Source organism: Hydra viridissima, unplaced genomic scaffold (assembly GCF_058129835.1).
Source record: "Hydra viridissima isolate aposymbiotic clone 2 unplaced genomic scaffold, HvirCarnegie_v1 scaffold_11, whole genome shotgun sequence".
NCBI classification, from domain to species: Eukaryota; Metazoa; Cnidaria; class Hydrozoa; order Anthoathecata; family Hydridae; genus Hydra; species Hydra viridissima.
The window spans coordinates 3,257,501-3,267,436 of NW_028324310.1; the positions used below are offsets into that span (position 1 = coordinate 3,257,501).

Genomic DNA, 9,936 nt, shown 5'->3' on the forward strand with positions numbered 1-9,936 from the left:
TGCAACGCTTCCGTTTGAGCTGGATAATTGTTATCACAATGCATATTATGAAAGTCCACAATTAATTATCTTTTCATTACCATATTTAAAAAAATGGTTCTTGAGATGATTGAGATCCACCACACTTGTGTCAACAAAAATGTTGCCCACATAAGCGGACGTTCCACTCTAACCAAATCTCTTGATCAATAATAGCACTTACAACGGATTTCAAAGTCATTGGTGCAACAATTAATCCAAAGTCAAATTGTGTCAGGTAAAAACTCTTCTTTTGAAATACTACATCTTAGAACGGCCAAAGAGATCTTTCGGTTTTTAATTGGAGATAAGCCTTTCGCAAATTAATGATCGCTGGTTTGTTACCAATTCTTCTCCATTCTCTAAGTTTTTCCATCTGACTCTTCATTAAAGATTGTCTAAAACTGCTTCATTATCTTACTTTTTAATTTAAGGTGGTACACCAAAAATATTTTCTCAAAATCTTTAAAAAAAATGAAATTTTTGTTATTTAGCTCATTTGATAGCTAACTTTATATATTATTTATCTACAACTTTTTGTAGATAAATAATATATAAAGTTAGTTGCCAATTTTTTTTTTAATGAACTACGACCATTTTTTATAGGCGCATGTGGATTATGTATTAAAAACTTTTTTAACCGTATTTTTATAGCGTATTTCAAAATATTATAAACAAAGTATCAAAAAATAATGAACTTTATCAAAAAATAATATCAAATTTGAAAAGAGGTCAATCATTAATGAATTAAATTCAAAAGATAGCCGACTCTTTTCTATAGACGCAGTTCACATATTTTAACAAAACTATAAAAAAAAAATTTTTTATCAGATTTTTAGTACTCGATTGGACCTCCTTTGCGCTCAGTTACTTGATAAATTTGTATTGACATGCTTCCCACCAAGTTTTTCAGCACTTTTGGCTCCATATCCTCCCAGCATTCTGATACCTCTACTTTTAGCTCTGCCGCAGAGTTATATTGCTTCTGGTCAACATAGATACGTTTTACAATCACCAGATGTTTTTAACAGGATTCAAATCTGGACTGCGAGCAGGCCACCACATTTGCTCAATGCTGGCGTTGTCTTGTTGAAAAACAAACTTTTTTGCGTCAATATTTGGTTTTAAATGGAATCAAACATAACTTTAGCACGTCAATGTATTCAGAGCCTTTCATTTTGCAAGATAAAAATGCTAAATCTAACTTTCCTGGGTTTTAATATTTGGGTTCTCTCCTCAAATCACGCTAGTAGCCACTAAAACCATGAGGGCCATCAAGATTAAACTTTTTCTTGTCCGAAAAAATCACCTGGTATTGAAAAGAAATATATTCAGCTATTTAGACATCTCACGTATTCATGAAAATTTAAACTAAAATTTCTTACTTGTTCCCAATCGCGTGCTATGTTTTCGCGGGCGAATTCCATCCGCTACTGTTTGTGAACGGGTTCAACTTTTGTGCTTTATTCATTTCTTATCGTACAATGTGTGGGCTGTCTTTAAAAACTTTCCAAATCGTCTCCTTGCAAACATTTAAACCCAAATCTGACTTAATTGTTTTCAAACTTTTTGATGAACTTGATGCGAGTCGAACAATTCTGCATTTCTCACAGCCTGAAACCTTAGATTTCTTTGGTTTCCTCTTGTTTGTTGCTTAATCCGTTGGATTTTTCAAGAAGTTACGGATAACGTGATCAGATCTCTTCAACCTTCTAGCAATTTCTCGATTTGGAACTATTTCTCGATGATAAGCCAATATTTGACCATTTTTAATATTGGTAAGAACCTTTCCTTTCGGCATTTGTTAAAGTTCAACTTAATTTCGACTCACAAAATAAAAAATACTACAGAACATAAGAAATTTGCGACAAAATTCGTAAAAACTTTAGTGCGTCTATAGAAAATTGCCACGTGAATGTTAAAAATTTAATTATTTTAATACAATCAAGACAATTAATAATCAGATGCATAATGGATTATTGTTTTCTTACGTATACTTATTCAAAAGTACCGTTGGAACAATTTTATTACCACTGTAACGCTGTAAATCCGCTAAATTCTACATGCGTCTATAGAAAATGGCCGCAGTGTATTGAGAAAAAGTAACTTTTAAAAAAAGTTACGTAGCAACGGCCTTAGCAACGCAAAAAAAAAAATAAACACAACTGGATAATTTCTAGTTTGTTCTGTAATTAATAAGTCATAAGCTTAAATAAGTTTTTATAGTGGTTTTACATTACTACTTTTTCAAAATAAATTTAAAACAAATCCGCTAAATGCTGCTTAGTTTGTTGAATAGTTAATAGTTTGACTGATTAATAAAATATTTGTTCTGAATAAGAGACTTGGGTTATCTTAACTTATTAACCTTAAAATGATCAGATCCTATGCTAGAAGGAAAAAAAAGATATTACCAAGGCATTAATCGTTACAACAAAGCACAAAAAATTTAATGCCAGAGCACAGTTATACCACAAGAGCCTATTTATTTTACAACAACAGCCAGTGCAAAAAAAAGTATTGCAAGGAAAAATCCAGAACTTGTTTATTATGATTTCAACTTTATAATTAACTTTGAGTTACTTCATTTAATGATTCTCGAAGTAATGAAATATCCGAGTTGCTTCTCTTCAATTTTCATACAAAATTATCCTAATAAAAGAATCGGACTTTGTTTGACCTTGGAACTTTGTTGTACTTTCTGTGATTGGTGTCATTCATTTCAAATTTCCAGACCTATTTCAAATCTTTTCAATAGTTCTTTAGGAAGAGATAGCTATGAAATAAATAATCTTTCTGTATTAGCATTTAGAGAAACAGGTGAAGGTTATGAACCAATCAAACTATACCACCAGCTAATAAACATTCCCTCAATTACCTGCAATGCATATGATAAAATTAACAAAAAATTATACAATGCTAATGAAACTGTTGCTCAGCATTTACTAACAAAGCAGCATTAGAAACTAGAAACTTGATTGATAATAATGCTTTACATGATGATACAATTCAATATCAGGTTTCAGTTTACGGAACGCGGCAAAAAAGAGGTCTCTCATCATTTAATGGTGTTGTCAAAGCCATATCAACTTTAACAGGCATATAAAGGCATGAATATACATCATCAATTTTGCCCACGAACTATTGCCAGCTAGTGTAAATGGCAATGTGACCATGTTAGTGGACATAAAACATACAAACCCAAGCTAAGCTTGCCATTTGCGATAAAAAATATTCTTGTCCCTGTATTCAAAGATTTAAGTAGTGAAGAACTACTTAAAAAGTGCCTACAAGGTCTTACACAAAACAATAATGAAGCATTAAATGCTATGACCTGGAAACGCTGCCCCAAACATATTGTTGTAAATAGAAACATAATCAAAATGTCAGTAAATTCTGCAATTATCAATCTTAATGAAGGTACCCATGGAATTATTGATGTTTTGAAAAGTTTATGAATATGTATTGGACATTTTTCTCATATTGGATTTATTAACCGCGATAAATGCAGAATTAAAAAATGTACAATCAAGTCTTCACTTACTTCAAAATCCCAACGACAGAAATTACGCCACCAATTAGAACCATGCCGAGCTTATTCTGCTGGATTTTATTAGTTTTTATACTCTATAGTTTTCCTTTTTTTGTTATTAAATCTTCTTTTGCGTTTTTCTCTGTTTTTGATATTTGCGAAACATGGTGTTATTGAAAACATGATATCTTGTGAAGTAGTAAAGCAAATCACTTCAAATTTTCAGGAAATATTTTGAATTTTGTAGAAAATGACATTTCAAAATTCAAAAATTATTCTCCAATTTCTTTTTTTATTAATTCTTAGGCCTTAAAAAAATTTTTTTTTTAATGATCTATAAAAGAACTGCAATTTTGTGTTTATTCCATGTTGTTTTTATATTAAGATAAAAAGAAGAGTATTAAGAATGTCTAGTAGTAATTAGTTGATGTAGCCAGGTATTCTTAAAATTCCTATGTCAATACGTTTAGTTTACATGTCTAGAACATGTGCAAAAAAATTCATAGGTTGTGCATTAACATATTTCAAGATATTGCGTTTTGAGTAGGCCCATCAAAAAGACGGTTTTTTGAGTAAAGTGAGGCAAAATAAGCAAGACAGAGCAAAGTTAAGTATAAAAAAGCATTCTCAATTTATATATTTTGTATTATTATTAAATTGATTTTTTTTTTTTTTTTTTTCAAATCTTAAAGAATTTAGAATATTAGGTGGTGTACCACCATAGATTTTGTTGATTTTTTCCTTGCTCAAAACCTCTGTCACACAATAGCTCGACCCAACTTTACTGTTAATATAATTGAACTCATTCCAACATAATATCAACTCCAAACGGTCGGAAATCAACTAAAATAACTTTATGACGTACTTTAAAAGTTACAACTACATATCCAAGGTAACCTTTCCTACAAACGTTTCCTTCAAACCTTTAGAGAGTTTGAGCATTTAGGTTGATTCTTGAACAGGAAGTTTTGATTATAAGATTGTCTTTGAACATTCCGTATTTACCATAGCTATTGCTATTATACCATCAACTTTTAAACGAACAATAGATAATGCGATGATTCTACTGTTTATTTCGTCGCTCCTGCACTCATTTCCCTGCAACTTCAATTATTTTGATGCAACATATTTTTCAGTACCACATTAAAAACAGCAAAAGATCTTCGGTAACGAGTTCTTTGCATGTAAACAGTTCTTAGCAATCTGATTCAAACCTTTGCAGTTGTAACAAACTACAGAGTTTTTTTTAGCATGGTGTCAAACAACATCACTGAGAGTCACATCTACACGTTTCAATGCAGCTCTTACTTTAGATAACAGATAATAAAGTCCCAGTTAGTTTGTAGTTTTCTCGCAAAAGATCGATAAGATAACAACAATATTCTCTTCAAACCAAAATCCTATCTTTATGAACTTTCTCCTTCTTTTATATTGGACAATACCCTTAAAAACGTCATAAAAACCAGGGCTGTGGAGTTGGTAAGCTGCTGTTCCGACTCCGACTCCTTGATTTTATCATGGACCGACTCCAACTCCGACCTCCAACTCCGACTCCGACTCCGACTCCTTCATAAGTAACCAATTTTTAACAACAAATTTACTGTAGTAAAATTTTAATATTGGCTATTTCATCACCATGATACAAATAATCCAACAACTTAGTGCTTTAAACAGTATTTATAAGAAAATAATTTCTGAAAACACAACTTTCTAAACACTTGTTATCCAATAAACTCTAATGTAGTCACCAATAAAATAATGAATTTGTCAAAATCATGTTTGAAATATTGTCAGTTAGAGAGATAGATCTTGTTTTTCTTTAAGTTCATATTCTTGAATAATCTTTTCCACAAAGACCGGGAGAAATTCATTGGTGCCTTCCAGTTGTTGCAAACTACAATTCCCATTATGTCTGGATATCCTACAGCTATCAAAGCATCACGGGACTTGTAGTTTTGTAACAACTGCAGGGCTAGAGTTTGATACTTGTGCTTTAGACTGACAGAACATAAAATATTTTAATGAGTAACATCTATAAAATCCTTATTAAAATTATGAAACTTTGAAAGATTTTTTTTAAGCTGGAGTCGGAGTCGGTACAATTTTTCCAACTTCGACTCCGACTCCAGCCAAAATGAGCTCCGACTCCAACTCCACTACTCCAAATTCGACTCCACAGCCCTGATAAAAACCAACACATATTCAAAATTAACGCATACATAATATTATTTTTGCAATAACTATCAGTATTATTAATTCCGTAACGTCATTGAGCGTTCTAGCAACTTTCGCCACGGAAATTACAGAGTTAGTGGATGAAGTTTTTTTTCCCGATAGTCAACTTATTGTCAATCAATTGAATCAACTTAAAGTAGGTCTGATTGAAAAAGACATACTCTTGCATCTTATGCCAAATAATTTGTCGAAAATGTTTAACACAATTTGTAAGATCAATAAAAAAGTTGTAAACTTCAATATCAGCACTAAGTCTTCTCATCCAATCTTTATATAAACGAATTCAGATTCAGCGCACCATCATAGGAATTATGAAAGGGTAAAAAATAAATGTGATACCTAAACTTTTGTTAAAGCTTCAGTCGGATTTTGCGAGTGAGTATTTTTTGTGTCACTATTGAGCTTATTATTAATACGTATTAGGAGCTAAAAAATACACGAGTTTATTAGCTAAAAGTAAATGTTTTAGTTTAAAAAAATTTATTATAAAGTACCCAACTTTTGACCATTACATCAAAAAGTATTTTCTGATTTTTGTATGCAATTTAAAATAGTTGCGAAGCTTGAAATAGCTTTTCCTCTTAAAGTAAAACTCAAGAAAACGTTTTCTAAATATAAAAATGATTTTCTGTTTGGATTTCCTGATGAGAACATAATGTATCACCGATTTGTCATTGTTATATCGCCATCAGGATAACTTTTTATTGCCTTATTAATCCAATTCTAAGTAAGTCGCATTTAAGTAAATGATTTGGAACATTTATTGAGCATTTTAAAAGGAGGGAAAGACCAACAGTATATATTACATGTAGATGTTATACATACTTTTAGTTATGGAGTTAAGGAGAATACCTGTGTATCAAATGCACCTTTAGTTATAAAATTAGTGTAATTTACAGAACATTGTAATTTTAAGCAACAAGATTTCTTCGACAACATGTATATTCCTATTTAGACAATATTTTATCAATTATGTTAAATAATGAGGTTTTGAAGGAAAGCATACTAAAATAAATAAGAAAATGGATATAAGAAATAAGAGATATACTACTTTAATCCTGTAAAGATTGACCATTAGGGAGATAAAATATTTTGACAACTTATAAAAATGATAGCAAATTTAGAATATAAAAAGTTAAAATACGCATAAAAAAATTGAAATACTATAAGGTTTTAGAATTTAAAAAGATAAAAGATTTTGTTTGAAGTTTTTTAACTTTCAAACAACAAAGTTTTAAGTCAACTTAAGTTTTTTTTTAATTAATAGTGAGTTGATGCACCTTTTTTTTTTATCACTTCAGTAATTCTATTTGGCATTGAATCAATAAAATTTTTTAATTCATCTGAGGTTATTTGATCCAAGTATTCCTTTATTTTTTCTTTTAACTCATTGACATTATTTAAATGCTTTTCGTTTGTATAAATCAAACGAACCAAGCTACCCCTATGTTTTCGATTGAATTTAAATCCGGGCTATTCGATGGCAGTTAAATATTCATTTTCTTTGTTTAAAACCAATATTTTGTATGATTTAATCGGTAGATGCTAGCTCGATCCCGTAGAAAAATCGGACTTTTGCCGTTTATTTTTTTAAAACAAGGTAGCGAAATTTCTTTAAGTAGTTCTGTATAGTGTTCAGAGACTAGAGTACCAAATAAAATGCTTAATTTTCCTCTACTTTCAAAGGCTGCCCAAACCATTAAACTATCACTTCCGAAATTACGTCGAGATAAAAGCTTTTCTTCCTTTTTTAAATCATGCAAATATAACTGATACCAACCAGGTCCACCTAAACCGAACTTCTCTTCATCAGACCAAACAACATCATTCCAATCCTACTTTGTTTCAATGCGATTTCTGGCACAATCAAATCCAGCTTCTTTTTGTCTTTGATTAATTGATGGTTTTCATTTTAATTTCTTACGATTAATTAATGGATTTGATTTGATAACTCGTTGAATAGTTGAAATACTTGTAACTAATGATAAATCAATTTATCTTCTCAGCAGTGATTGTTGAATTGCTTACGAACTTAAAAATTGCTTGTTGAGCCAGGTTGTTAATTATCTTTTTACGTCCTCGAGTTTTCTTAAACACATTTCTATTTCTTCCTTTAAGGTAATTTCAAACAAAACTTTTCGATCTGTTTATATTATTTGCTATTTCTCGTTCACTTAGATTCTTTAAATAAAGAGCATCAATTTTACCACGCTCGTAATCAGTGGTGTGTTCTGCTTGGCTCATTTTTAAAAAAAAATAAGATTATCTAAAGCAATTATAGTTTTTAAAATTCATATGCTTATTTATTTTAATTCAATTTAAGTTGTCGCTTTTTGTTTATCACTTCGCTTTGGAATCTTTTGCTTTTTCCTTTTTTTAATGGATTTCGTGTTTTTCAATGTTTTGAATATAGGGGAAGTAGGGGGATAACAGCCTCCATAACGTTTAGATTAATGGAATATGAAAACAAAAAAGACATTTTTTTTTAAAAGTTTATTTCAATAACCACATTATTTAGCTTTAAATTGCTGCAATTATGAAAAAAGTAAAATTGTTTTTGAAAATGCTATTACACAAAAATTACAGTTAGTGAAAAAAAAAGGTTTTGACCCCATTTTAAGGCACAACCGCACCCTCTCAAGAATCGTTGGGGGTACACTTTTTGCGGTACATTTTCTTAAAATTGTCACAGCTCAGATTATTTGCTGATTTTGTTGCACATTTGCATACTGTGAAGAAATTTTTTGTATTTTACGGTGTGAGTTTTCTCATTCGAAATACTTACAATTTCCGTTGGTGTAGCATTTTTTATATTTCTGCAGTCTCGGAAACTGCTTGAGCATTTTTGGTTTTTTTAGTTTTTAAAACCATGTGCTTTCCAGTTCCGCTTTATATGGTGAACTGGTGAGTGTAGCTGTTTTGCCCTTTCGACATCGTTTTCTCATTCCATAAACTTACAATTTCTGCAGGTGAAGCATTTGGGAAAGAAGCCATAGATGTTGAGGACAAACTTTCTGGTTCAGAGCAAGAAGTCAGGGATACATCTTGCAGTGAAATAGTTTGTGTTTGAGACTTGGTGGTTAGATTTGGTGTTGCACAATCCATCTCAGGAAATGGCCTGTTGGTTGTTTTTGAAGGCTCAAACATCCAATTATCAAAAACTTCAGGGTTAAGTGGAATTATTTCCGTCTTTCTTAAACCATTAACAGCCGTCAACATGTTTGTAGATTTCATATAAGCTTTTCTAAATATTTCTGGAATCTGATATTCAGTCACAATTCTAGGATGATGTGTATGCAACCAAATACGAACTTCATTCGAATAGTTGCAACTAAATGGTGCCATGAAGGAGATATCTAGTGGCTTCTGACGGTGTGAACATGTGCTTTCATTATGAACTTCAAATTTTTTGTATGTGTCGCATGACCATCTAATAAAAGCAGTACAGGCTTTTTTTTGGATGGCATTATAAATGACGGAACATACTTCAACCACTTCAAAAATATATCAGTTTGCATCCAACCACTAGGGTGGTATGATGAAATAGTACCCGGAGGAGCTTTTTTAATAACATTTATATTTAAGAAAGCTCTAAGACGGGGAATAATAATCATGGGAAGCACGTATATACCGGAGGCACTCATACAAATTTCGATTGCTATTGTTTTTCCTCGTTCAGCTGATATTAGAGTTCCAACATCTTTTTTACCTCTTAAATCCCTTTGCTCTAGCTTCAGAAGATTCCTCCGGGATACGCAAAGAAATACCAGGATTGCGTTTTGAAAAGTTTTTTGCCTACTGATAGCCTGCCATTTCTGTTTTCTTGTTAAAGTTATGTGGTATCTTGTCCTTTTTATCTAGCTGAAATGCCAATTTCCGCAAATTTTTCATTGTAACTAGAAACAAGCGATTTATCTTACAATTAGTACTTTTACAGATTTTCTCGCATTTAAATTAATCCATCGTGAACATTTTGTCTTCAAATTTATTGTCCAAGTAATACCTGTTCACTCTCTTTGACACGCTTATTTATTGTTCATTTTGTTCAACAATCTTTAATTTAAAAATATGTAATCAAAAATATTTGTTAAAACAAGAATTAAATAAGCTTTAATAAGGTCACTTTGAAAATATTGATATTACATATAAAC

The 9,936-nt window shown here is 31.1% G+C and overlaps 1 protein-coding gene and 1 pseudogene across 1 annotated transcript in view; both read right to left on the bottom strand.

The window, feature by feature from the left end:
• The window catches only part of LOC145191148 (UDP-glucose:glycoprotein glucosyltransferase 1-like), a 421,900-nt gene that overhangs the window by 303,264 nt on the left and 108,700 nt on the right, over positions 1-9,936 (bottom strand). The window lies entirely within an intron of this gene.
• Positions 8,675-9,429, bottom strand: LOC149881734 (uncharacterized; annotated as a pseudogene).